Below are 27,820 nucleotides of genomic sequence, written 5' to 3'. Positions count from 1 at the left end.
GAGGAGGCGAGCGATCGGACCTCCCGGGTGTGCGCGCGAGTGTGTGCGTTCCTTTCTCACCTGGATATATCACGTGATCGGGCACCTGGGCGTGGATCCTGCGTGCGATCTGTTATTTTGTAGCGGGAATCCCGGAACCGCAGCTGAAATGTGAACTTTCCGCGCACCGACACCGGGAATATATATGACAGATTTCTAAAGGCAGTCCGAGAGCTAAGGTGAGTGAACGCCTTCATGTCCGATCGCGTCTTGACGCGCTGACACATTCGGCGTTCCCGTTATTGAGAACAGACAGTGTGGAAAGTTGCGGCGCGTGGTTACGCGTTTGGCATTTAAACGCGAGCCGACGAAGGTGGGAAACGGACGCGCGACGTGCGCTTGTTGGGTGACATTGAAACAGAAGAGGAATAGATGGTAAAGCACCGAGCTTACTGTCCTTATCGGACCCGGACACAATTCAGGATCTGTTTTAACTGGGGATGCGGGATCCATGACATTTGCTTTTCAAGCCAGTATCGTTTTTACAGTGAGGACAGCGTTGTGGTTATCACCATAGAGAGCGTTCGTAAGTTTGTATGGCATTGTTATGCATTGTTATAATAAAAGTAGTAAAGTTATTATTCATGATGGAAGCATTTTTCCCTACAAACAATTTTGAATTGGTCAAACATTCTCTCATTCCGTGCTTTTGTGATGTCATATCAGTTTGACTTTAAGAATTTGTTGTCTTGATATCTAAACAGTTTTGTGGTGTGAGATGAAGTTGGTACATTACAAGTTAAGTTGTGTCTCTTCCACGCGTTCATACAATCAGGACATTGTATGAAAGACCAAGCTCTTTATTTCCCTCGCACATGATTTGTTTTTGTGTGTCTGTGTCGGAACAGTACACAACAGGTCCATCTCTCTCTGTGTGTGTTTTAAGTGCGCAAATCTCTCCATTCCTAGCACACAGGCTCTCTTTCACTATAACGCCCTGTTGTGCGTCTTTATGGGCTTCTTCTGTGTGTCTGGGCGAGCTCTCCAACGAAAGGGAGGAGAGGTCTCAGGGGGATTTTCCTCATTAAATGGATCTAAACAAACGAGCCAGATTAGAACCTGGCAGGCGGGGGTGCTTGGGGTGGGTGTGGCACGGCGGTGAGAGGCAGGGTTATTGTAAACGCATGCCATCTGCACCCACCCGGCGTGAAACCGGGTCCCACTCGTGCCCGCAGCTCTCCGGCTTATCTGCCTTTCTCTTAGGGTATGGAACAGAGAGAGTGCCCCCTTATCTGAGGCGTGATGAATGCGGGGCGCAGCATTCACCTTCCCAACGTCCCTGTGTTTTACAGTCAGAAATCATCTGTTACCCACAATCACCCGCAGGGCTGTCAGTAGAACCGCTCCGGCCCGAGCGCTCGTGTTTATCAAAACGCTAAATAAAGAAGTAGCATTTGTCTGACGTTCGCCCGAGGATGGGATGGTAATGTTTTTACATTTATTCCTATTTTTTTGTGTCAGGCTATTTCTGCTTGTACGTTCACCGCTTTTTCCTCCAAAGCGCGACTTCCTCATTTTTGGAGCGGCCTGGTGTTCCATCAACAAAGAGTTTTTTAAGAACACATCACTAAAGAAGAAATGGCACAGTGCTTCCTTGTTTTCCGTGGTTTGGCTCGAAAGCCGATTGCCGAGTTGCCAGCTGCTCTTTTAGCCTCTTGGATTGGTCAGGATTCTGTGCACTTAAAATAACGCTTGTTGATATTTGAGATTCCTGGAGAAGGCTGATGATGTTCCTGGTAGGCACCAGTGTGTTGAGACTATAGCCCCAAGCTGGACTCTGATGTAGTACTCAAATAGTTTGGCACGCGATTCCAAGCTCCCGGGCCCCTGTTCTGCCCCAGACAGGAGGATTATTGGTTTTGTCCGAGAAGTGATGTTGGAATTTCCACATTAGATTTCTGTTGTCGTTCACAGTCTAGAGTGCATGCCTGGTTAATAAGAAAAAGGTGTCCTTAGTAGGTGTGGCACAGTAGATGATAACTATCCAACTGTGTCAAGTGAAGTATGGTTGTTTGGTAAAGTCTAGGAGCAGAGTAGCCCCGACCACAGCTAAATCTCATTGGTTTAAGTCTGGGTTGGTTTGCCTGGTACAGACTGAGGTTGAAAAACATGTTGGAAAGCTTTTTTTCTAGTGGACAACTGTGAGATGAGATGAGATGAAAAGTTTCACTTTTTAGATTTTATTTACAGATATAAAGACAAAAGTTTCTTATGTCTCTTCTAGCGTTTCAAAAGAGATCTCGGCAATGTCCTTATGTCGGCTCAGATTTGGAAGTCAGACATTTCAATATAAGTCTTGTTTGCCATCAACTGCAATGAACTGCGTCGACATTGAGGTTTTATGGGGTGTTAAGATATAGTGTTTTTGACTATATAAAAGTGATTTCGATGTGTGCTCAGATTTATTAGTAAATAAGGCGATTAAATATAAACTCTAACATTTCTCAAGAAGAAATAGCTAGGTCTTGTTTGTCATCAACTGCAATGGCATCGACATCGATGTTATAGGGGTTGCAACGATATATTGCGCCAACTCACGAAGTACATCACGATACAAAAACGATCTCTATCAAAGTTTAGTTAGGTGCCGACACGTGACCTGTTTTTAAAGGAAGGATTTAGGTTTATTAATTCCTTTTTTTAAATTATATTTGACGGAAATGTATTGAATATTAAATACAGAGGGTCCATTCAAACCTTGAATGTTGTCAATTGTTTTATGTTACGTTTTAGTGTTGTTTTAGGTACAACAAATGTTGAGAAAAATATTGTTAAGCTTTTGGAAATCAGTCGCATTTGGAAATTATTTGAATTTAAGTTCAATTTTAAAAAGTAAAAATATTGTGATATCGCATTGAGAACTTGTATCATATTGTGAGCTGTGTATCGTTACTCCCCCAATGTAAAATCCTTAAAACTCATCCTACACATTCAGCATTGTATCATCTGTGTCTATTTTTATTTCTCCGTGAGTTTGTTTGTCTACTGCTTTCCCTAAACTCTAGAGATTCCCACGTTTAGGTGCGAGCTCAAAATTTTTGCTCTGTTTTGTGAGCCAGTCCTACAGAATCTATAAGGTCTCATCTCTGGTTATCTGTGGTTATTATCCCGCTGGCGATGTGCGAAGTCAAGAGAGCAGTTTTAATGTCCCCCCCCAACCCCCCGCAGGGCTGAGATAAATCAGATTACAGGGCATCATGGGAAATGACGGGCATAAGGTGAGATCGCATTCATTCTCACGCTGGCTAATCAACAGCTGGCCACAGATCTGTGCCGCCCGGGGGTCTTTGTGCAGCGAAGAATCTTATGACCCCAAGTATCACATGTACACCACTGTACGCTGAGCCGACCAAACCACCACCGTCTGCTTTAAAGAAGAGGTCTGCTTCCTTTCTTTATTCCTTTTCGTCTTTGGATTTCGTCTGCTGACGGGCAGAAATATCTTTAGCTTTGTTTTGGTCGCACAGATGAATTCTGGGTTTTCTAAAGAAAATAACACTGGAATGTGTAGGAGGGACTTTTGCACATTACACAAAACCTTTGCCTGCAGGAGAACAAGATCTCCAGCTTTGGCTTCAAAGACTCTCATTACAAGCATAACACGTTATCAGAGCGGCCCGAGACCGTGGCGTAGCATTACCGCCCCGTCTGAGAAAGCCAGCGTTCCCGTCTTAAGAGTGGCATCCGTGTCAAAATCCTGCTCTTCCACAGACACGCTCTATGGTACGGATTGAGGTTTGGAGCGAGTCCAGACGGCCGCTCCTGTTGAAGCAAATGGGGCAAGTGGGGATTAGGCCCGGTTCAGGAATAAAAGAAGAATTACTATTGAATTACTTAATTAGTCTAAGACTTCGTTTATTCTGGGAAACTGCCAAGTCAATGACTATTATAGTGGAAAATCCTGTGCGATTCCAAACGCACCTCTTTGTTGAAGTGGTTTGCGGGTCTGAAAGACACGAGCACTTTCTTTTGTGTGTGAAAATCTCCTCGGGTGCGAATAATTCGAGACGGCGACACGTAAATTAGCTTTTTTCGCTTAACATCCGGCCCACGCTGGATCTAAAGCGCAACCCAAACTTTTTGGGATAATTTGATAAAGCTTTCAGCCATCAATAAGTGTGTAAAACTCCTGGCTCAGCGCAACACTTTTAAAACCCATTGTGGAGAATGACACCCATTTTGCCCCCCAAAAATGAGCATAGAAGTTGAATCTGACTCTGTCTTTCACCAAACGCTTTATGACGCCTGCCAAAATGTTTCCAATGCAGTTTAACCAACGATGGATTGAGCCATTATTTCATAATCTCTCCGATGAACCGACGCGTGCTTTATTTATCCTGGCGCGCAGAGAGATTTAACGGTTGAACCACTCTCAGTGAAACGGATAAGTGCAAAATGATAGATCCCCTCCACGAGCGTGACTTCGCCGCACCTTTGTTTCCAAGGAGGGTTGTTTTTTCCCGTCATTCTGGAGGGGAATTCACTTGGGCACTGAGGGGTGTAATTCATTTCTACAAATCTGAGTAACGTCATGTTCAATCTGCAAACAGAGCGCTTGCTTCGCACAGCGATTGGGTTTTAATTACAGCTTTGGTAATATGGTGGTTGTACGGGCGGTGGTTTTTTTGGCATGTAGGGTCGGTCGGGGGTTTTGAGTCTCAAGGCTGTTAATTATTGAATAGATGAGTCTCTACGGGGCCGTAACATGTGAACTATGGGTCAGAAATTTGGCAACAGCTGGATAGAAAGGTCGTACCAACCTGGGCGAAGAAAAAGCTGGTGCAATCTGGCAAGATGTCCGTGAAGAGGTGAGATGATTGCCAAAGACAGAAATGGATACAATAATTTATTATAAAATAATTTGTTGTATAATATTTCATTAAATATTAGTATATGATATTACAAGTAAATATTAACATAAAATAAAACTTTATTTTGATTTTATTATAATATATATGTAATTTTATTTTAAACATTTATTTTTAATAATAATAATATATTTCATTTTAAGCATTAGGTGCAACTAGATGTAAAAAATATAAACTGTATAATTTTTTACTGTCTTTGGTGTCTTTTGATTTGTCTGTGACCACACTAACAATTTGTTTCAAAGAACCGCCTCTTTGATATCAACATAAGAGCAAAATACAAGCATCTTTGTCCCGTTTGAATCTTTAACTTACTTTTACTCTCCTTTCTACACACAATTATATGGTTAGTTGCTTTTATAGTTTGCATTTAGCATTGTTTTTACTTATCGTCCGTGACTCTGCCAGTTAAGAATCACTGCTGAAAATAAAACCATTGGTTGTTCTAATGAGATCTGAAATCTCCTTTTTTTATGAGGTCGTAACCTTTATTTCTGATACCACTGAAGACAATAACTGGTAAGCTGGTGATATTGTCTTTACTTCCCTTTTTCTCTGGCTATCAGACAAGCGCAGCTCCTGTTTTGGTTCTGGTACCCGTGGAAGGATCTGGGGACCAGATGTATGTTTGGAAGTGACCCAGAGAGGCTTTAGGGTTATAGGAGCAGACCAAGGGTCCACGGAGGTTGAGGGGAATACTTGTGCAGCTTTGGGACTTCCTACGGAAACATTCTAATGCTGAAACACAGCCAGGAATTCCAGCTATGCGCCTCAAACCCAAGAGAGAGAGAGAGACTTTGAACCCTTTGATTTTCATGTTTGTTGTTTTCCTTTCGTGAACTCAGAATCTCTTCCTCCCTACATTTTGTATTCTGACTACTTTCTTTTTTCTCTTTTTCTTTTGTTCTTTGCTATAGTTTCTATTTCTTGTCATTCTCACAATATCGCTGGAGTGTTTTCAGTATTCCGGCAAGACACATGATGTCTTATGACAGCAAACTACTATACTGTTCTATTGAAGAATAAACTTCAAACTGTTTTACTTACTAGTCTGCAATATACACAGTGTAGTGTACACCGCCTAGTATTGACAAGATGGGGTGGCATTTTGACATGCTCTGCATTTGTATGTTTTTGACTCTTTCCCGTCCTCTTGCCTGCTATCCGTCCTCAGATTCATGGTTAAGTGTGGTGGATGTCTTTGGTGTGTATATGGGCTGTTTCGTCTGATCTGATCTGACACACATTCCTCTCCGTCTGAGTCATCTGGGTCGAGACTCCATCACATAGATCTGTGGCTCCTAATATAGATGAACATTGGTTATATTATTGATGTTTGTTTACACGTACACAATTGTACTGTGGTGGTACCGTAGTACTATGAGGTGATGTCATGGTTCTTCAATACCATGGAACTGAATAAGTGTATATGGGAATTCGAGGTATGCCAAGGCATGGAAGAATGCCATATAACCAGGTTTCCTATCGGACCACAATTGGTGATCCAATATAGAATTAATTGTTTGTTGTATTTAAAGAGATACAAACCTATGTGACTTTCTTTCTTTTGCAGAACACACAAAAGAAGATATTTTGGAGAATGTTGATAACCAAACAGCATTGGCCTCCATTGACCTCCACTGTATGGACAAAAAACCATTGAGACATTTCTTGAAATATCTTCTTTTGTGTACTACGGAGGAAAGAGTCATATTCTGTACAGGTGGGAATGACATGAGGGTGAATAAATTATGACAGAATTATAGTTAGAATAATTGTGGGTGAACCTTCCCTTCAACCAAACACAGATGTTCTTAAAATCGAACTTTAATAGGCCGATGTTTTCCTCTCCATTTGAAAGATGATAAGCCTATTTTTCTTGCTGACATAGCTTAGCGCAGTCATATTAATAGTTGCATTTCTCATTTAGTATTGTTCGTATTCTTATCAGAACAGACCCACGACCCATATTTGGCTTGTGCGCTATTGAGAACCACTTCCTTGGTATTCATACAAAAAACATATTATTCCAATGCCCCAAAACATTGAAACACCAAAGTACCTTTTGTAAGTGCAAGCGTGTAATGAATTCACAAGTATGAGGGGGTCTCATCTGGAGGGTTGAGATGTGCTTCGCTGCACAACAGATCTCTTTTATTGTTAACTCCAGAATCCTTTACCTGTAGGCGATTTCCCAGAATTCAAAGATAGGAGCTGAGCAAAGCTGAAGTCTCTCTGGATCACATTCATGACTGCATTTGTATTGCGTTTAAAGGGAATGACATCACAGTCTGTGCCACAGACCCTATAAACGGTTTAAATACACGCTAGCATCTGCTCGCAGACGTCAGAAACCTGCCACCATGCCTTTTTTTGCGAATGCAAATGTTTTACACAAAACCTCACTTCCTAAAGTTGTGCACAGACGGTTCCTGCTTCGTGGTTAGCGTTCCGTTTGATGTGCTAGCATGGGTTTGGGAGGGTAACTCATTCTCTCACGGTTCAGACCTTTAATTTGCACCATTAGCTATAGACGGTGTTGCTGGGATCATGAAACGTTACAGATGATCTCATGGCTCTTGAGTAGTTATCGTCCAGCGTTGATGCTACTAGCGCATTGCTAAACTGCAAATGAGTGTTTTTGTGTTTGAATGCTCTCTGGGATCTCGTTTTGAGATTAGCTTGTTTGTCTGCTAATTGGCTTGCAGGAGTTTTGCTTCCAACAACCTGTCACGTCGAAGTCTACGAGGAACAACATGTGATTTGTAGACTCGACTGTTGAGATCCACACACAGTTAGAGATCTACACACATCTGTTCTTCTGGAATATTTCGAGAACGGCTTTACTTCCCTCCTTTGTTTTTTACTTTTGTTGTTTGGCTGGGTTGGTTTTTACGTCTTACCAACATACTGTGTCGACGGGAGTTTATTTTCAGTCTTAATGAAAACTCTCAGCTTTTCATAATCTGCACTTACTTTCACTACGATAATTTACATAACCGTAAACCTCTTAAAAAGCCACTAAAATTACATTCCATTCCTAATGTGGCTCTCCCAGACATGCGCACACGTAGACAAACAATCTTCTTAACGTTTTTATGACCTTCCAAATGACAGTAAAAGTCCATTGCGAGGCGAGAAACCATGGTTTAAGCTGGTCATGTGCTGGTCCTTAGCTGGTTTAAACTGGTGAGGAACCAGCACATGACAAGCACAAACCAGCATCAAAAGATACCTAACCCAGCATATGCTGTTTTTTTCAACAGGGAAAGTAAATGTGAACGCTGTTGGTGATCAGCTTCACCTTAAGTTCTTGGGTTTTTCCTCGGAGATCCTTTTATTGGTTTGGGGGTGGATGATACTTCACCCTAATCCATAATATATTGTATTTACAATCCCTCTCAGAACCTGCTCGGGGTTTTGTTTGAGAAATTTGAATGAGGTGATAAGATTATGCCTTTTCTTCACAGAATTGCGTGTGTCGTTGTGTTTTTTGCACTTGCGCTTGGTTTCAAGGTTTATTAACAATTTCAAAAAACAAGTTTTTAACACTTGAAATGTTTTAACATTTCATGCATTTTCATGTTTCAGGCAACCAGAGAAAATGTTTTTGCTCAGTGCTTGGTCTTTTATAGCTTGATACTGAAATGTTTTTATTGTATTTCTATTGAATTTTTATTTTATTTTATCTGGGATATTATCGAGATCTCTTCAAAAACTCGGAGGAGACCTTGTTGTGTTTTTGCTCTTTCGGGAGAATGATCTGAGAAGCAGAAGACTTGATCAACATAAGACTGCTTGTAAAATAGAAAGATGACACAAGATCTCTTTAATTTCTCATTTCTTTCTCCTGGACATCAGGGAGATTAAATGGAGAGCAAATGAAAACGATTGCTTAGGTCTCATCTGGTCTCAGATATTTCATCTGAGAATAAAAAGAGACAGAAATCCAACAAATGTCTCCATTAGAGTTTTGTTGACATCAACAATGTGTCAAACTGAGCTCAGATCGGTCAAGTCTGCAATTAAAAGTCAATATTATTGAAAATCTCAATATGAACTCAAATATTTAGCATAAAATTGACCCAAATCCAGATTATTTTACCTCTACAATCTACATTCATTTTACACTTTCAGACTGGGTGGATTTTAACTATTGTCTCATTTGTTTCTGTTTGTTCTCCTCAACGTTAATCCTCAAATGAAACACAGTTATAACATTTTCTTCTGGGTGTGCCAGTTGGTGAAAAGGGAAGTAGTTTTAGAGGAAGCTGCAGGTTTTGATGACAAAGAAATACAACAAAGAAATATATTGCGTTTACATGCGTATATTGTCCACAAATTAGACTGTGTATAAAAATGTTCTCCATTTATTCTCTAGTCATCCTCATAGGAGAAACAAATGAGACATCAAAAAAGATTCGTGATTTTTTTCTTTGCTTAAGTGTTTGATGAACTCCAACCAATTTAAAGCATCCAAACACGGAAAAAAACAAGACCTGGCTGGATATGTGGTGTAAATCCTGCAAATTGGGTTTGCGCTGGCAGGTTTTCTCAACAGAGGAGAATCTCATTAGGAATCTCCCAGTAAGCTCATTAAACAAAACGCAGTCACCGCGTGACACGGAGACAGTGACAGAGAGACTGACCAGAGTTTAGCCGGGGGATGAATGAGATGCGTTCAGAGCAAACAGGAGCTTGTTGTCCTGTCAGAAGTACGCTGAACTATGCTTTATGTCTTTAAGAGCAAGGGTCAAGGCTCCTGCCAGGTTAAATGGCTTCTATAAGCACACGCTTTAAGTGACTAACTAAAAATAACGCTGGGACTCAGTCAATCCAGAAGTAATTGCGGTGGAGAGGCTAATGGTGTGGCTAGCGCCCCCGTTGAGCCCAGCAGCAAGACCTTTCTTTCGCTGATAGATTTTAAGACCCAAAGATTCGATTTCCGCCAGCGTTCGTCCGGCAAGAGCACTCACTGAATGGTATAAAGCTCAAAGCTAAGAGAACCCAACTGTTTTCATTCACAACAACGCAGATCGATTTTTGTTTGCTGCGTATTAGCTCGCACGCACACCTTTCAATAAATCCTCTCAGACTTTCTTTCTTTCTTAGCCGATACTTCATTTCATTTTGTTATTTCTTTTTGTGCACAAGCTCAGGTAGCAGATCCACGATTGTCTAATAACCGATCAATAATTTAGTCCTGTGAACAGACGTGTCCAGTCCCACCTGCGTCTCCGTGGGCCGTCCTTGAGCCGAGAGCGTGTGGAAGCCCATTAGAGCGTGTTTTTGTGTCTGGTGTGCGTGTTCCCCGTGGGCACGCTTGTGTATCAAAGAAAGTGGTCTCATTACCAGGTATGGGTTGCGTTGAGGTGCCAATCTCACGGTTGGGTTTAGTAAGGTTGGACGGTAGGGGCCTGGACACCTGCCGTCTTGGATCGTCTCATCTCTTTCCAGCATCATGCAGAGAGCCCGTTCCTATCGCCCGAGGGCCATCCGGTGCCCAAGTAGGGTCACGGTCGCAGGGCAAGGATACGGATTATATGAGACATGCGGCTTGCTCTCATCTGCACCCATGTGCGTCTAGTTGTTGAATCGTTTTTTATTTAATGGCAAGTGGTTGAGGAACAAGTTGTAGAACATAATTTTATATTTGGAGTACATGGTAAGGGTAGTTCCCCCAAAATAAAAATTCTGTCATCATTTACTCTTTTGGAAAAAGGCTTGTAACCACACAGGCCACCATTGACTACCATAGTAGGTAACGTTTCTTTATGAAATTTGTTGAACTCAAAAGAAGATATTTTGAAGAATGTAGCAAAGCAAACACTGGGGCACATTTGTATACAACTGTAATTTTTCCTACTATGGGAGTCAATGGTGTCTAAGAAATGTTTTGTTATGAGCATTCTTGTTTTTTCTGAAAGCAAACACATTTATACAGATAACTTGTGGGTAAGAAAATGATGACAGAAGCTTTATTTTGGGGTCGGAGAACTGTCCCTTTAAAGATAAGGCTAGACGGCCTGATCTAGTAGCAGTGATTTAAATGTTATGTTCATGGGGCACTTTGGCAGTTCTTGAAGTTTCTTTCTGAATGTCCTCTGTGTCATTCAATCTCAGGACCGCTCTGATAAAACAAGGTCTGTTTTCAACGTTCTCGGCCCGATAACAATACGTTATCTTTCTGTTAGCGAAAGCCTCTCACTGTCTGTCTCTCTTACTTGGAGGCCAATAATGGATGGCTTGAGGCCAGAAGATCCGCCCAACACCATTTTTTTATCACTATGTTCGTTCCACACACATCACAATAAAAAAATACAAATTCTTATAAACACCATCCCCTGAAGTTTTATTTAAGGTTGATTTGAGTTTTGTGAATCCTTCAGATAATTTTTTTGTTTCTGAGCACGCAAGAATTCCTTCACCCAGGTTGCCGCCTCCAGTTTGGACCGGTGGGAACCGACACAATTTATTACAAATTTAACAATTGCTTTTAAAGGACAAGCCATCGCCTCCAGTTGTCATGACCCATTTGGCAAGATAATCACCGCTTTAATTAACAAAACTCGGGTCGGAATATCAATTAAGAAGAGTTTCTCGGCCGCCCGTGTGCGGGTCTCCTTTCTGAAACTGGTTTACGTCGCCTTCCTTGCCTGTAATAATTTGTAGCTGTGGGCGAACGAATGTGATTATTTTTCTTCATATTAATGTGACGAACACGCCTCTGTCGTTTACAACAATATTGCTTCGCTAATGAGAGGTAAGGGCGAGCATCTGCCTGAACTGCAGCTTGTTTGTGCAGTTCTTGCTTTGCATATTCACCTAGAAGGGATGTTTGGAATGAAATAGTGGAATCTGATTCCAGGTCAGCGTAAATCGGGCACTATGGGAATGGCAAACATTTTCACGAAACACCCTAACCTGGTCTGTCATCCGGCTCTCTTGTCATACTTGGTATGCATCAGGTCCATATCACGATACGCAAGGAAACTCACACAATGTTCCCCAGAACAACATGTTTGTTTACTGTCAGTTTGTGTCATCTGTGGCTTATACGCAGGTTTACTCTGCACAGAATCTAAAGATCGTTCACTTCTTGCTTGTTCACTTATTGAATATATTGATGAGTTGGATGAATTGTTTGTCCTGTTTATTGTGTGTTGCTCTTCACAAAACAGTAAATAATGTTTTTTAATCTCCCCCAGCGAGAAGACGAAGTTGGCAAGAAACAAACATCCAAAAGATTGTTTCTTGTAGATGTCGGAGAAGAGGAATCCTGAGAGGAACCAGATTCAGATTCTTTGTGGCGAAAAAAGGTTCTTCAGATTATAAAAAGGTAAGGAAGGGATGGTTCTTTAAAGAACCTTTGACTGAATGGTTCTTTGTGGAACCAAAAATGGTTCTTCTATGGGATTGCTGTGAAGAACCCTTTTAAGCATCTTTATTTTTGTCTGAAGGGCCAACGGAAAATTCTACGGGCGAGGTTCTGTGACTAGTTGTAGATTAAATCAGATCCTTTTAGTACTGTTTAGATTCTAGTTGTATGCAGTTTTTTGGCATGTCACTTTGTGTACAGTAGTAATTGTGAATATATATATATATATAGTCATATTTTGTCATTTTCTTTATTAGTCAAATTAGTTCAGCTGATTGTTGGTGAATTGGTGCCTTTATTTATGTGCCGCTTTAGCTGTAATCCATAACATTGTTGGCTAAAATAAACAAAAATCTGTGAGTGAGCAAGTACATACCTTGTCCTGATCTGCAACGGTAAGATTATAATAATGATTAATAATTAGAGACGTTGATCTGTTTCCATAACTGTTAGTTTCAAACAGAGATGGCGCCATAGTTGTAAAATTTGTATGGGTTGCAGTAGACTCTCAAGCCCAATTTTTACTTGTGTACCCTACGCCGTAGCATGACGCGCACCTTTCCAAAACTGTAACAACGTATCAATTTGACATGGAATGAAAGCGCTGTGATTGGTCTGCTTGAACCCCTCCCAAACGTAGAAAATCATCGATGGCGGTGCGTTTACTCATACGCTTTTCCGATTTAATTAAGTCAATTATTTGTTTGCTTCTGAAGAGGAAACATCTACAAGTGAGTTCAATGTCCACGCCTTTTCCTTGCTAATTTTGACTTTAGTAATTACAGACGATATATTTTTTACTTTTTGCCGCAAGCTGTTAGTAAATCTGGCCCTTAAATTTACAGGACCTCTGTCATGATCAACACTCAGGTGTTCGTTGCATGGGCGTGCTCGTGATGCTCGGAATTCGATGACCTCATCCCAACCTCCCCAAACGGAGGCCGACGGGAGAGAAAGTTATGTTGTTTTCATTGTAGATGTCATTGCTTCAGAAAGCAGAATCACTATTAGGCATCAGGTAATTGAAAGTGTTCGGGAAGGGCATAATGATGAAATGCTGATTCATTCTGAGAATTAAGTAGTTGCCGGCTGAAGTTAATTATGGCCGGCTGTTGGACACCAGCTGCAGAAATTACAAACGGATGGTGTAATGACCTTAGTATTAAACGGAACGTCCCAGGAGGGGAAAATATATTTAAATATTAAGGGATTTAAAACGGGCCAAGGGCCAAATATAAGGTGCGTCTTACGGGCACCAAAATTTAATTGGCCGACGTTGAGATACGGTGTATGCAGATTTCACAAGTTCGACTGGTAAAAAAAAAGAGATGGCATCACCTCAAACTCACGCCGTTGGTTGAGCTAATGTTACTGTGTCTTACCGTTCTTCATAAGTTATATCAAGCGTTGCGTTTGTTCTGGCAGGTCACGTGAGTCTTGCTTGCGTCAGCCGATCACATCAAGTGGAGCTTATCAAGGTTAACCAATAGTCATATAACACACACTAGACTGCCTCCTATTTAAGTTGCCTTTCTTTACTCCTTGTCAGCTGCTAAATCATGCCGCACTTAAAACCCACCTCCATCCCCATTTTCACCTCTACCATATCTGCCTGTATCTGTCAGATCATTTAATCCTGTTACGTATCATGAACCGTTCTGGTTTACCAGGTATCGCTGCGCTCCCGCTCTGTCCATGCAAGGCTGAGAGTTTGCCCAGAACACTTGAATTCAACCAACCTTAAATATGTGCTATTGTTAAATATTTGACGACAGTTTTCCTGACACAAGTTTAGTTTAAAGTGCCACAGTGTTTACATGCAAAGTAATAAAAAAGTTTGCTTTACTTTTTAACTTGAAAAGTTTTAGTTTCTCCAGTATTTGCAGAAAAAGCTTGAGAAAAAATATTCTCACCTCGTTGTCTCGACAGACAAACTTGTTAGCTAAACTTGGATTACATGCCATCTTATCTGCCACGAGTGTTGTGTGTGTTGAATGACATTGACGGTTATTTAAGATCGTATGATTAGAGAATGTAAACAATGAACTGTAAGGTGATGATTTGATGCCTTTTCTTGTTTTACTGTAAAAAAGATTTGCAACGCAAAGCAAAAAACTGTGTTAACTATTAAGGCTATATATAATATTTCGATAGTATAAAAAAAATTATAATAATGTAAATAATAAATTAAAATAAATCAAATTTTATAACTTAAATAAACCTGTTCATATTGTTTATGTTTTTTTATCATATTATATTAATGTTTTAAAGATAAACGTAACAACTTTTAGTGAGGTTTATGTTCACTAAACAAGAAATGAAGTAATTCAGGGAGTAGTGTGTTATTTTTGCATCAGTTATCGTACCAAACACTTGCTGTAGATAGTAACTATCGGTAATAACTAGATTGTCATTGTTAATATTTTTGCAGCTCAGACAGCAGCGTGTATTATGACAGGAGCAGTCCGCTTTTGTCTCCTCGTGTCGTTCGCCCTTAGACGAGACTGGGTGTGACCGTGACCTCTACAGATGATTTAAACAGTGGCATAACTAACCCGCCCTCCCTCCATCCCTCCGCTAGACTGAAGTCTGTCTCCAGAGGTCCTGCTCCATTACCTGAGGGTCTCTGTGAACTTTCCAGTCAAACGGTTAGTCGCATTAGTCTCGTGCCGTGGCAGATCTTACGCCGCACTCCTCTCAGGGATATTAGAGCAGTTTTCCACACGGCTTAATGAGGTGTGCGTTTTTGTGTTCGTCCGCACGTGTGTGTTTGAACCCTTGGTAATGCATTACATTTGTGACATTAAAAATGAATGCCGGGCCTTTATCGCTCTCGTAAAATATCAGGCCGCGAGAGGATGGTGTGTAAACCGGACTCCACACCGAGAAGTTATGAAGAGACCTTGTGCTCGTGAGATAAGCATAACATGATTCTTATATTCACGTTGCATTTGAATGTTTGTGTATGTTTTTATCTTAACTTTCTGATTTAGTGTTTGAAGGGATTGTTGGCTCACAAATCATTTATTTACTCTATCAAAACTTGTATGTGACTCCTTCTGTGGAACACAAAAGGAGATATTTTGAGAAACATTTCAGTGGTTTTGTTCATACAACGGAAGTCAATGGGGGCCAGTGTTGTTTAGTTACCAACATTCTTCAAAATATCTTATTTTGAGTTCTGCAGAAGAAAGTCATATAGGTTTGGTATGACGTAAGGATGAGTAAATCATGAAAATAAGAAATAATATTTGGGCGAACAGTCCCTTTAAGTTTTACTATAGAATGCAAGGGATTAGTCTACTGAAAATATGATGTCAGAGGTGCACAGATGGCACACTATTTCTGGTCGATTTCTAAAGTATGCATCTGTTCACGCTTCCTGGGTTGTTACCCACAACCCCTTGACCCACACTGGGGGATTGGGTTGCGACGGTTCGCTGAAGACGCAGTTTTATGACACGGTAGCATGTCCCGAAAACCTCTGTAGTGTCCAAGGTTATTATTGTAAATGATGACAAAGCCGAAAGCCAAGCAGAAATGAGTAAAATGTAGCTAAATATATTTATTAAAGGTTTTGTTTAGTAAAGTAATTTCTCCTACATTCCTATAAGCATATGGATAGACACTATACAGTAGAGAAAGCCATTTGTATGTTGAGATATAGAGAATAATGTCTGTGGTCTTTTAGAAATATGTGGCCATATTTGGTTTTTCGTGCATGTTCTTGTTGAGCACCATTATCTTGCATCTCCTTTGAGATAAGTCACATGGCATGCACAGATCAGGTGATTGGCGTCGAAAGTTTTGCGGCGATAAAATCTGAGATTTTAGATGTTACCGTATCATCTCAAGGTATTGTACTCTCTTCTTGGACCCAGATGATTTAGTTTGCTTTGATCAGTGGTTCGGCGGTGACTTCTTCATCATCGTAGGTTGTTCTCTCCGAGCGCTGCCTGAACAGGCGGGTTAGTAATCAGGTCAAACTTCTCAGCTGTGATTTAATGCAAATAGACAGCCGTCTGATTACTCACCGTCCACGTTCTCTGCTGGGATGTGCTGCTTGACCGTTATCTGACCGACTTTACTTGTCAAACGCCCCCCCAGAACTCTCACCTGCCACCTGAGCCCCAACGCAGGTCACCTGATGCTGATGTGTGTGTGTTTGGAAAAAGGTCAGGTGTGTTGTCTCTGTGTAAAAGTGCTTACAGTTTAGAGAAAACCGTGACGGAGCGCTCGACAGGTTCCAAGTGTGTTTATGACTCTTCTGTGAAAAACAAAAGAAGATATTTAGAAAAATGTGGTTTTGTGTTCATACGGTGGAAGTCAACGGGGTTCCATGTTGTTTGGATAGCAAAATTCCTCAAAATGTCTTCTTTTGTGTTCTGCAGAAGAAAAAGAGTCATACAGGTTTAAAAAGACATGAGGATGAATAAATGAAGAAAGAATTCTCATTTTTGTGTGAACCATGTCTTAAAACAGATCGCCGAACGTCTATAAGGTGACAAATGAGTTTTGGTTGCTACTTTTAACAAGCTTTGTGTTTTTGGTGAATATTCCCCTTAGGTGTTTTTATTTATTAATTTATATTTCTTTACTTCAAACCTTCCCTTCAGCTTTTACGCTTTAACACATTTTAGCCTTTCGTGATTCTTTCTCGCCATTTAAGTCTCTAGCCATTTTAACCGCCTCTATTGTCCGTGACCGAATGTGTGTGTTGGCACAAAGTTTCCATTTACCGTGCAAGGTTTGGGACGAAGCCTGACCAGATAGAAAACCGAAAGGCCCCTTAAAAAGAATACCTCGGCCATCATCTCTTTAGGGCGGCCATTGTTGTCTGGAAATTCACGTTTTGTTTATTTCTCGTCGGCTTCTGCTTTTGTGTTTTCTCATTTTTGGTTTGTATCTGGCTGGAAATTGATAAGACAGAGTCCCTGACAACCTAAAAGGTTTTGCGTGCGTGTGTGTGTGTGTGTGTGTTAGGAGGGATACAAGCAGGCTTCTTGTTTATCTGGCTTGCCTTTTCCAGATGGCGTGCAGCAGAAAGAATCCACTTCTTGACACGGTCTCTTTCTCTGCCTCATTACCGGACGGCTGGGGGCTCTCGCAGGAATCCGGGCAGGTTTTCAGGTCCAGGACATGCGTGCACACGCACTCACAAACAGACACACATCAGTGAGGTAGAATTATGAAATGAGGAGGCAAACACCTCTCCATGTTTCACTCCATTGTGTATTTAGATTTAGATTTGAGGGATAGTTCACCCAAAAATACAAATTCTGTCACCCTCATGTAGCCTATGTGAGACTCTCTTTTGAGGAGATATTTTGAAAAATGTCTCTGAGGTTTTGTGCCCATACAATGGAAGTCAATGAGCGTGAATGGGTTACCAACATTCTTCCAAATATCTTCTTTTGTGTTCGAGGAAGAAAAACAGTCGCCCTGAAACTGTATCTGCCGGTGTTGCTGTAAGACAGTGTTAATAATGCGAGTCAGAATGTCGTTCAGTCTCACATTTCATAATATTTGTTCCGTTTCATTTCTTGCATTGTCCATTATCGCAGGATGTTTTCGTGTCTGTAAACATTTGCCTTTATTCTCATTCTAATGGCTTGTGATCCATTAGGTGTAATGGATATTTACAGGTTTATACATCAGTAATGGTACAGTCCTTTCAAAACCATCGCCAGTTAATCAATACCAGCCTTTGTAAGCGCGAATGGGTTTTGCTGCATTTGTTGCGCGAGTTGTTCAGAATCAAACACTTTTATAGGGCAAAGTGCACAGATTCTTTCAAAGTGAGGTTTATTTTGAACCCGTAACGCAACAGGAAGCGTTGCTTCACCGCTGGCGGTAATCACGGTCTATTTTGGAGCATCGCTGTAGACGTCATGCTCAGCTGAAGATCCACCGTCCTGCAGCTGTAATCAAGCACACCTGAACAAGCTAATCAAACCCCACTTGTAATTTGCATACTTGCCCCATGCGGTCAGAAAGCGGTGATGAGAAAGTACGCACTTTGAAGTATATGGTAATGCTGGAATCCGGACATTTTGGATATTTTCCACCTCAACCTGGTAATCATTTCTGGAATGGGTCTGTTATTACCTTGTGACCCAAAAGCAGCACCACTGCATGCTTCACTTTGTGTGTAAATAAAGACTTTTTACATTTAAATGTTACCGTATAATTAGTAACGTTAATGTTTTACTGTTACTAATCCAGACGTTTATCTAGGTTTGAGGTGGGAAATATATCGTAAATCTGAGGGATCTGGAACGAAGCTTAAGACGGCATGCCGTCAGAGACTGATGTATCAACTGGTCAAAAAGCGTTTCCAGTATATTTCTTTTATTCATGTTTTATATATTTTTTTCTATCTGAAATGTATGGTGAAATCTGTAACACTTTAATTTGTTAGGAAATGTTCTGTTTGTTGTGCTTTGTTCAAACAAGCAGAAACAGCTTCCCTAAGTAGTCTATAAAATCGCTTGAAAAAGCTTGAAACGATGCACTTTTTTACATTTTACTAAAAATTTTCGTAGGTTATCGCAGTTTGCAAAAGATAATGATTATTAGCAGCTTGACCTGTCGGACACAATTTTGTTGAAAGTTTCTGTTTGACGTCATCCGTCGTTCTTCAATCACTTGAGCATTTCACGTCCATCAATTGTTTTTGTCCAAGTATGGATGTTCTCCGTCTTTGCGTTGTGCATTTGTTGGCTGTCCTACGGGTCGTCTGGTTTTTGCATAGAGTTTCGATTAAACAGGTGTTGGTCTTGTTGTTGTTGTGTGTTTTGTATTGATAGACGCTCAATTGGTCTGTCAGATAAGGACGTGCTTGTCACAGGCCACCGATCCGACGCTTATCTTTGCGTTCCACTGCTACCTCAGTTCCAATGAGTGATAGAAACCCTCGAAACCATTATCGAGCGCTTCGTCTGCCAATATGTCGACTCTGGCGGGAGCTTTGTTTGCCTGAGGTGATTATTTGTTTGTGTAAAGGTGTATTTGTGGCCAACTGCTTGATAGGGTCAGATGTCATTCTTACTCGCGGTTCCCATTACTAAAACATGTCAGTTCGGTCGGCGGCCATCTTGAAAATGCCTCCCAGCAGCTATTTTCAAGTCGTGCAGGTAGAGGTCTTATATAGTTTTTGTTATTTTAAGCTGCGTCTAGGTTTCTATGGCAATACACTGTATTGTATTTGTTGTATGTATATGCTTGCAGTAATTTCAACTTTAGTCTACTGTAAATTGACTGTCATTTACTAGAAATTTTTATTGTTTAAATTGAATAAAATATAGAAATATAGAACAAATGATTAAATATTGAGAGACATCCAATTTATTACTTTCGCTCCTTATTTTACTTTTGCAAAACATTGCGGCAGTCAAGAGGTACATTTTGGAGCTAAATTTACAAGTTGTAGTTTTTAAGGTCTATCATGTAAAATCACAGTGCATGGCCTGAATGCACTTTAATGAATATTTATTTAAGATATTGGTAAATAAATATTCATTTAAAGTATATCATAAAATATTTTTATATACTACATATATACAGTATACTACTATAGTAGAATTATGCATTTGGAAATTCTATAGTGTCTAAATATTTTGAGAAGGTATAAATCGTATAATTTTTTCTAGTTATTAGCTATATCATATACATTTTGGTGGAATTTTGAGTAATGTGTGATACAATAATGTGTATATATATATGTGTATTTACATATACAGTATATACATACAGTACCAGCTGAAAGGCACATTACTCACATATTCAGGATGTGGATTTTTTACTGACTGACCAGAAAAAAGTTTAAATTGAAGACACTAAAGGATGTTGATGAAAAAACGAGTCGTACAAGTGTAGCGAATCAATACGCAAGGTATTGAGGTGGGTTGAGTGTATGCCACAGCAAAGTCTTGCTCCAGGGCGAGAGTTCTTCCCGCTGTATGATCATAAATTTACATGAACCTACAGTCTATAACAGTGTCTGGGCGGAAAAGTGGTTTGGAACAAGACTGTTATATCCCTTCAAACTGTCTCTATCGCTCAAAAACCCACATACGTTCACAGTCTAAAATCCTTTCAGATATGCACTGAGGGCAGCAGCTCAATTTTCAGTCAGAATCAAGGGTAGGCTCATATTCTCCTCGCGCTTCTTAATAAATATTCACACGCTCGGATTCGCAGACCCCAAACTGTGAACCCGCGAATTCGCTCGGCACTACAGCGAGAGGCAAGACTTGATCTTCCTTCCACTCGTCTCCTCACCTTCTTTCTCTCTCGCTTATATTCCCTCGGCGTGGAATGTCCCGTGGATTTCAGTCTTTCTGGTGTTTGCATGCAGGGCACATTATGATTTTCTCTCTTTATGAGGAGAAAAATGAATATTATTAATGATGGCATTACAGGAAACTCTTGTTGGGAGGAACTTAAAATTCTGTTTACACTTGTCGTTCCACACGAAATGACCTTTTCTCATGGTGAACGTGAAGGAAAAATGCTGATGATGTTCTAATTTTTGTACGATGAAAATGGATGCTGACTGCGGTTACTAACTTCTCCTTTTATGTTCCACAGAAGAAAGTCATGTGGTTTAAAAAAGCTGCGGTTATGGACTTATTTCTCCATTCATTTTATTTCGATCAAAAATTACAGTATTTAAAATGTATATATTGTAAATATCTTGCTACATATACTGTATGCCCAAAATATTTTGGTCATAAAGCCCACCTCTCCATGAGAACTTAAGGCAGCTTGGCCCTTGTAGATAAGGACCAAATTGAAGAAGTGGATTTGTTTAGTTGTTGCTTTGACAAACGTAATTACCATTTAATCCTTGAGCAATTTTACACAAGCTGCTGTTAGCTTATTGATAATGTTTAGCGCCACATGACTGTTGTTCCACCGGGGATCCAAAAGAGTGGATGAAGCGATAAAGCTCACCACCGAATTTCGGCGCCGGGGGCCGGTTCTGGCCCCTGAGGGACGACGTAATGGCTGTACGTACTACGTACCACACGAGTCATTCTCTTTCACTAGCGCTAATGGATCTGTGTTCAGGAGAATGTTCAAATCTCACATTACGGTCTGTCTCTCTAATGGCTCTTCAGCATTTAAATTGGTTTCATCGCTAAAACAAGGTCCTGCCAGCTCGTGGATTAGAGCCTGTCAGCAGACGTACAACATCTGTCTGGAAACATTGATATCTAATGCCACGCTTACTCAACTAAGTAATGAGCGGCGTTGTCACGTAAACCTGTCTTGGTCGCTAACCTCCCACGATCCAGTTTTATCAGGTGCTAACCGTACTAATGTAACGCTGCGTTGGGTTTGTTGTGATTCTTTTTAAAAGGAAAAACACGCACAGAATTTCTGTTTATTTTAGACGTAGAGCAGATGTTCCTTATTCACAAATTGCTCTGTTAGTCGCACGCCGTGGATGTTGAGGAAATATTAATTTAGCGTAAAAGCAACGTTCGTGTGGTCGTCTTCTAGCTATAATGGCCACAGTAATTCATCACATGATTATTTAAAGGGATTGCTCACCCAAAGTCATCATTTATTTACCTTTGTTGTTCAAAACCTGTATGGGACTATTTCTTCTGTGGGACACAAAAGAAGATATTTTGAGAAATGTCTTTGTGGTTTTGTGTCTGTACAATGGAAGTCAAGTGTTGTGTGCTTATCAACATTCATTAAAATATCTTCAGAAGAAAGAAAGTCATACAGGTCTGGAATGACATGAGGATGAGTAAATGATGACATATTTGTTTCATTTTTGGCTGAGCTATCCCTTGCATATATATATATATATATATATATATATATATATATAATTCCTTAGAGAATGGGGTGATAAAACACAAACGGCTTTTTTGAATTAGCAACACTATTCATTCTTATTAAATTCCGCTTGAAATATTTGCTTTCTCAGTTAATGCAAGATGTGTTGAAGGTCCAGCAATGGCTCGCAGACAGATGTGATGCAGCTTTGGTCTCATGAATCTCAGACCTCTTCGGGTTTTGGCTCAGGTTCCACCGTGGGAACCGTCACTTCTAACACCTGTTCCGCTGTTACTCATCTTCTGTTACACCTCTGGATTTTTTGCTCTCTGTTAAGTTTCGTCTCTTTGCGCTGCTCATTAAATGTTTCTGGGAGAATAAGAAATCAATGGTGTGTGTGGCGTGAGAGAATTTCTTTCTTTCTTCGGATTACATTGTATTTGTCTAGTTTCGCATGGTTCCCTCTTACAACCAGAGGAAAATAAGAGACGCTCCTTGTTTCGTCCCCACATGTGCCATTATAGATGCGAGTAAACCACACGTTCAACCACATCGTAAAATTACCAAGTCACACCTCTGTTTGGGTGTTCTTTCTTTCTTTCTTTCTTTCTCTGTTCCTCTGGGACAGGAACCTGAAGGATTTGGTGTATTTCTTGTAGACGGCCTGTCCGTTGTTTTTAGTCGAAATGCCAAATATCCAGCACTTTGTTTGGTTCCTGCAGAACCTTTATTCATCCTGACACGCATCAGGCCTCTGAGTCGGGCTGGGAGGAAACGAGAATGTCTCACTTCATTTGTTCATCTTCTCTGTTTTAATCGTCCTCATGATGCTGAGCTGGGAGTCCGATCGTTCGGATGTTGACATGCTCACCGAAAAAGACAAAATTTTGAAATGAACGTCCGTATTTACTTACATTCCTGGTTTTATTGCTCATGATTCATCAGTCTGTGTTCCTCCATGTTCCAGTGCGTTCAAAAGTGAGAACGATCTTCAGTCTGGAACGTAAAACCCACCAGCGATCCTGATAGATAAACGTAAGAATCTGAATGTTTAAAGGTGCTGTGTGTCATTTTTTTATTGGATATATTGACATAAATGCAATACAATACACACAACCATGTCTTCAGAAGTGTTTAAAGACCATACATAATGAAGCTTTACTCACCATGTTGTTTCTATAGTAGCCCTAAATGGACAAACTGCAATACAGAGCGAATTTCGTGCGCAAATCTCCAAAGAAGCGAAAAGCAACAACTTTGTCCTGTGTCAGCCACCGTTCAAAAAGGGAAGGGGTGGAGTGAGCCGTTGGTTGTAATTCGCAACGTCACCGCAAGATGCTGCTAAAGTTCATACATTGGACTTTAATACAAGGTTGCAAAAGTCATGACATGTGGTATCCTAATACTATACTATAGAATACTATAGAACCTATATTCTACAGTAAATTGATAAACGGTAGTAGCTGTAGTATACTTGAATATTTACTATAGTAAGGTTCGAAAACACTGTATAATCTAGGAATTGTGCTACAGTTCTAGTAAATACTGCAGTATACTTTTAAATTACTATAGTTTATTATTTTATGACAAGGTATATGATGCTACAGATTGCTATACTATACTTCTGTAAACTACAATTTTACTTAAGTAAATACGTCCGTATACTACAGTATTTTTACATGTAGGCAAGTGTGTTGTGAATGCTGTTGAACATATTTGAATCTCACCCTGTTCTCATTTCAAACCTTCTGCAGAACACAAAAGAAGATTTTTTTTGAAGAATGAACACTGGCGGTACCCATTCACTCGCATTGGTTTTGTGTCTTTACAATGGAAGTGAATGTGTACCGCCGTTGTTTGGTTACCAACATTCTTCAAAATATCTTCTTTTGTGCTCCGCAGAAGAAATAAAGTAATACGGGTTTGAAATGAGAAGAAGGTGAATAAATAATGACAGACTTTTTATTTTGGGATGAACTACTCCGTTAACCCTTTACTGTCTGAATTCGATTGACTGAGTATGGTACTATAACCCGACAGTGTACACACACACACACACACACACACACACCTACACACACAGTCTCAGCAGTTTTCAGGATGTTGGCCATATTTCAGGGTTGTGTTCTGCTATCAGCAGTGGAGCAGCTTTGCTCGCTCTGTTTGGCCATAGCCTGGGAAACAATACGAGCTGTTATTTATTTATTATTTTCGGAAAGACGTCGGGCGGTTTTGTCGGAGGGGAGAGAGCGCGTGTGTGTCAAGCTGTCGGGCAGGTCTAGGCACAACCCATTGTGAGGAATAATAGATGCTGTGGCCACTATCGCAGGAGTTATCACACACACACACACACACGAGGGCTTGAGGAGCTGGTGATAAATGACTTTGAGTCTCGCTGTCTGCGATCAATACACCACTTGCACCCCGATGAGTGAGACTGAGCCGCCCTTCTGCTGTTCAGATTCTCGACTCGTCTCTTGCGTTTCTCATTCAAGTCCCATCAGTCATCTTTTGTCCAGTTTATTTAATCTTTTATTGTCATCGTATGCCATTGTCTTCTGAAAATATTCTCATATTTTCTCTTTTTGTCTCACTTTTTGTTTTGTCTCTCCTTGTCTCATCTTCTTTCCTCATCTCAATCTGATCTTGTCTCAAGTCATCATTTATTCTCGACTCGTCTTATTCTCATCGTTTCTCCCACAATCTCTACTTTTTATTTTGTTTCATCTCACCCCCTTATCTTGCTTTTTGTTCTTATGCCTCGACTGCATGTTTCATCTCTTTATAGCCCATCTTCCTTATGTTCTCAGCCTTTTCTCAATTCCTCTGATTTCTTTTTCTCGTGTTGTCTCATCTCACCTTATGTATTTGTCTCGTCTTTTTGTCTCTCCCATAATCTTCTCTACTTTTGTTACTTTTCTCATCTGATCTTCTAATAACATGATCTCATCTTTTCTCATATCTTTTTATCTCTTCTCTGCTCTTATTCTCACCACATCTAATCTCTTTCAAGTCTCACTTCGTCATCTTGTCTTTTATTCTCACCTCACTTCTCGTGATTTTCTTTTCGTCTCATTTTGTGTTGTGCATCTCGACCATTAGAAAGTGCAGTGTTGACCACTTCATATATTTTGTACAGAGAAGTGCAGGTGGTTCTTGGACACACACACATTGTTCTATTGCTTGCGCTCAAATATGCACAGAACAGCTCAGATGCGTTTGGGTGTGCGTTTGTGTGTGTCCGCCTCCAGCTCATGGGATTGATCGCGGAATGAAAGTGTAATGGGAGATGGGCTCTCATCTCATCTCTCTCTGGAACTCAACAGAGATTCGGTTTCAATCACAAGCCAGATGACATACACGCACACACTCGCGCGCACACATCTGCATGCTGTTCAGATTTTCTCTCTTTTATTTAAACACACACAGAGATATACAGCAGCACATGTGATCACAAATCTCCAGACAGAGTCACACGAGCGCACGCATGCACATCCTCAGAAATCTTCAAAAGAAAAATGTGAATGTTAATCAGATGTTTTGTCTATTTCTGGCATGTGAATACTCTAATGCACGGACTAATTAAGCCCTCCATAATAAACCCCCTCCATTCAACACACACACAAAGGCGGTCCAGCAGTTTCTTTATCTAGTGCATGTGCTGAAGTTCCACTCTGTACTTTTGATTTGTGATTTATGTTGACAATAAACGTCATTTCGTTTCGTAATGCCAGTGTCCTCTTGCTTCACTTCTCTTCTCTTCCCTCATTCTCATCTCATCTCGTCTCTCGTTTTGTCCCATTTTTCTTTGTTATCCTGTTTCCTTTTCTCCTCTCCTCATCTCTGGCCTTGTCTCGCTTCTCATCTCTCCAGCTCTCATTGCTTCCCTTTTCTCCTCTCCTTCCTTCTTTTTCTTCCTCTCTTCATCTTGTCTTTTGTCTCATCTTTCCTCTTCTTCCTCCTCCTGTCTTCTTCTCGCTCCTCTCCTTTCTCCATTGCTATTTTCTCCTCTCCGGTTCTCTCCTCTCTTTTCTTCTCATTGTTCCTCATCTCATCTGGTCTTATCTCTCCTTTTCTCCTTTAGCTCTTTGCTCCTTCTCCTTATCTCTTCTTGTCGGTTAATTGTGTGGCTGTCGGCCACTGCACCTGTTGCTGTCAGCGTTTGGTTTGTGTGTGAATGTGAACAACCGAGTGCTGCTCACCTCTGCCAGTGGATCAGGCTCACCAGTGCAGTGTGTGTGTGTGTGTGTGTGTGTGTGTGTGTGTGTGTGCGCGAGCAGTCTCTTCTGCCCCCGGCTGTCACACAGAACGACCCTCTGCTCTAATGAAGGCAGGGTCAGGATTGTGTGTGTGTGTGTGTGTGTGTGTACTGAAGGGGTTCGGCCTGTTTGTGTGACAGTGGCAGGATGTGTGTGTGTGCGTGTGTGTGTGCGTGTGTGTGTGTGTGCTGAGCAGTTAATTGGTTGAGTTTGCCTTTGGCTGCCAGCGGTGTTTGTGATTGAAGAGTCATTCTGGGTCTCTTCACACTCACTCACTCGCACACACGCGCACACACACACACTCGCACACACACACACACACTTGCTCGCATGCACGCGAACACACACACCCACCCACACAGACTATAGAGCAGCATACTCACATCCACTTAAACCACTCAACCTCTGCCCAGGGGCGTTGCTAGGGTTTGAAGGGATTGTGGGCTTAGCCCTCTGAGAAAAACATTCTACAAGCCACCCCACCCCGACACATAAACGTCAGACTACTCAAAAATGCCTACAAAGTAAACTCTTGCATGCAAAACATCACGTACACTGATCCACTTTGAGAAAGATTCTCTAACAGTCATGCAAACATGTATTACTTAATAAGCATTTCATGTCTTATCTCCTTGTACAAATACCGAAAACGTCTTAGATCAAAGATGAACTTGACAATGAAAATGACATTTAGTCTTGTTTTATGAAAGAAAATATAAGAATCAGGTATGCTTCTGTTTCATAAAAGAGAAATATCTGCCAATAGGGTAAAAATATACTTTAGTTTTTATCATTTAGAACCTGATAGAAGTTCTTCTTAACCCACTGGCAGATTATTTAGCTTGTAGCCTGTAGTACAGGTTTAGCTTTTTTTTACCTGGAAAAGTCCAGTACACTGTAAAGAGACTTATCTTAACACCATCCTTCCGAACACAACAATATCTTGAGCATATAACATACAACAGTGTCTTTACATGTTGATCCTTATTGTCATACTGTGCTAGGCTTTAATGGACCAGTTTGATGTTGTTATAATTGCTTCCAATGTTTCTTCATCTGTAAATCGCTTTGGATAAAAGCGTCTGCTAAATGACTAAATGTAAAATGTAATGTCATACATTTCATCAGTAATTAAACGCATGGTATATTTTACAGTTGGTTGCCCTGATAGACAAGTTTTTATCACTGTATTTACCTCGTATTGAATACATGTATATTAACAAGATATAATCTGTAAATCATGTGTTTATATAAGATGGTTCATTACCAACTATAGAGCCGGTTAAACAACTTCAGTTGTTTAGACAGTTCATTCATGTGCACATTAAAAAGGAAAGTATCATTCAAAGTGTTTTACACAGTGTTGCAGTGATTATTATAAATGAGTTATCCGTGCACACCATCATTTTTTCCAAATTAATTTGCACTTGTAATCTTTAAAGCAAAAACAGTAAGCTCCTCTCGACAACAACTCTTCA

General features: G+C 40.5%; 1 protein-coding gene across 1 annotated transcript in view; it reads left to right on the top strand.

Annotated features, from left to right (window-relative positions):
- plxnb2b (plexin b2b) overlaps nt 1-27,820 on the top strand; it is a 107,477-nt gene continuing 79,657 nt past the window's right edge. Inside the window, exons 1-2 of the mRNA XM_079450456.1 lie at nt 1-218; nt 12,116-12,246. The gene's annotated coding sequence lies outside the window, so the exon portion shown is untranslated. The remainder of the gene's footprint in view (nt 219-12,115; nt 12,247-27,820) is intronic.

Source organism: Barbatula barbatula (genome assembly GCF_947034865.1).
Source record: "Barbatula barbatula genome assembly, chromosome: 25".
In the NCBI taxonomy this organism is placed as follows: domain Eukaryota; kingdom Metazoa; phylum Chordata; class Actinopteri; order Cypriniformes; family Nemacheilidae; genus Barbatula; species Barbatula barbatula.
This window is presented reverse-complemented; position numbering and strand designations above follow the sequence as displayed.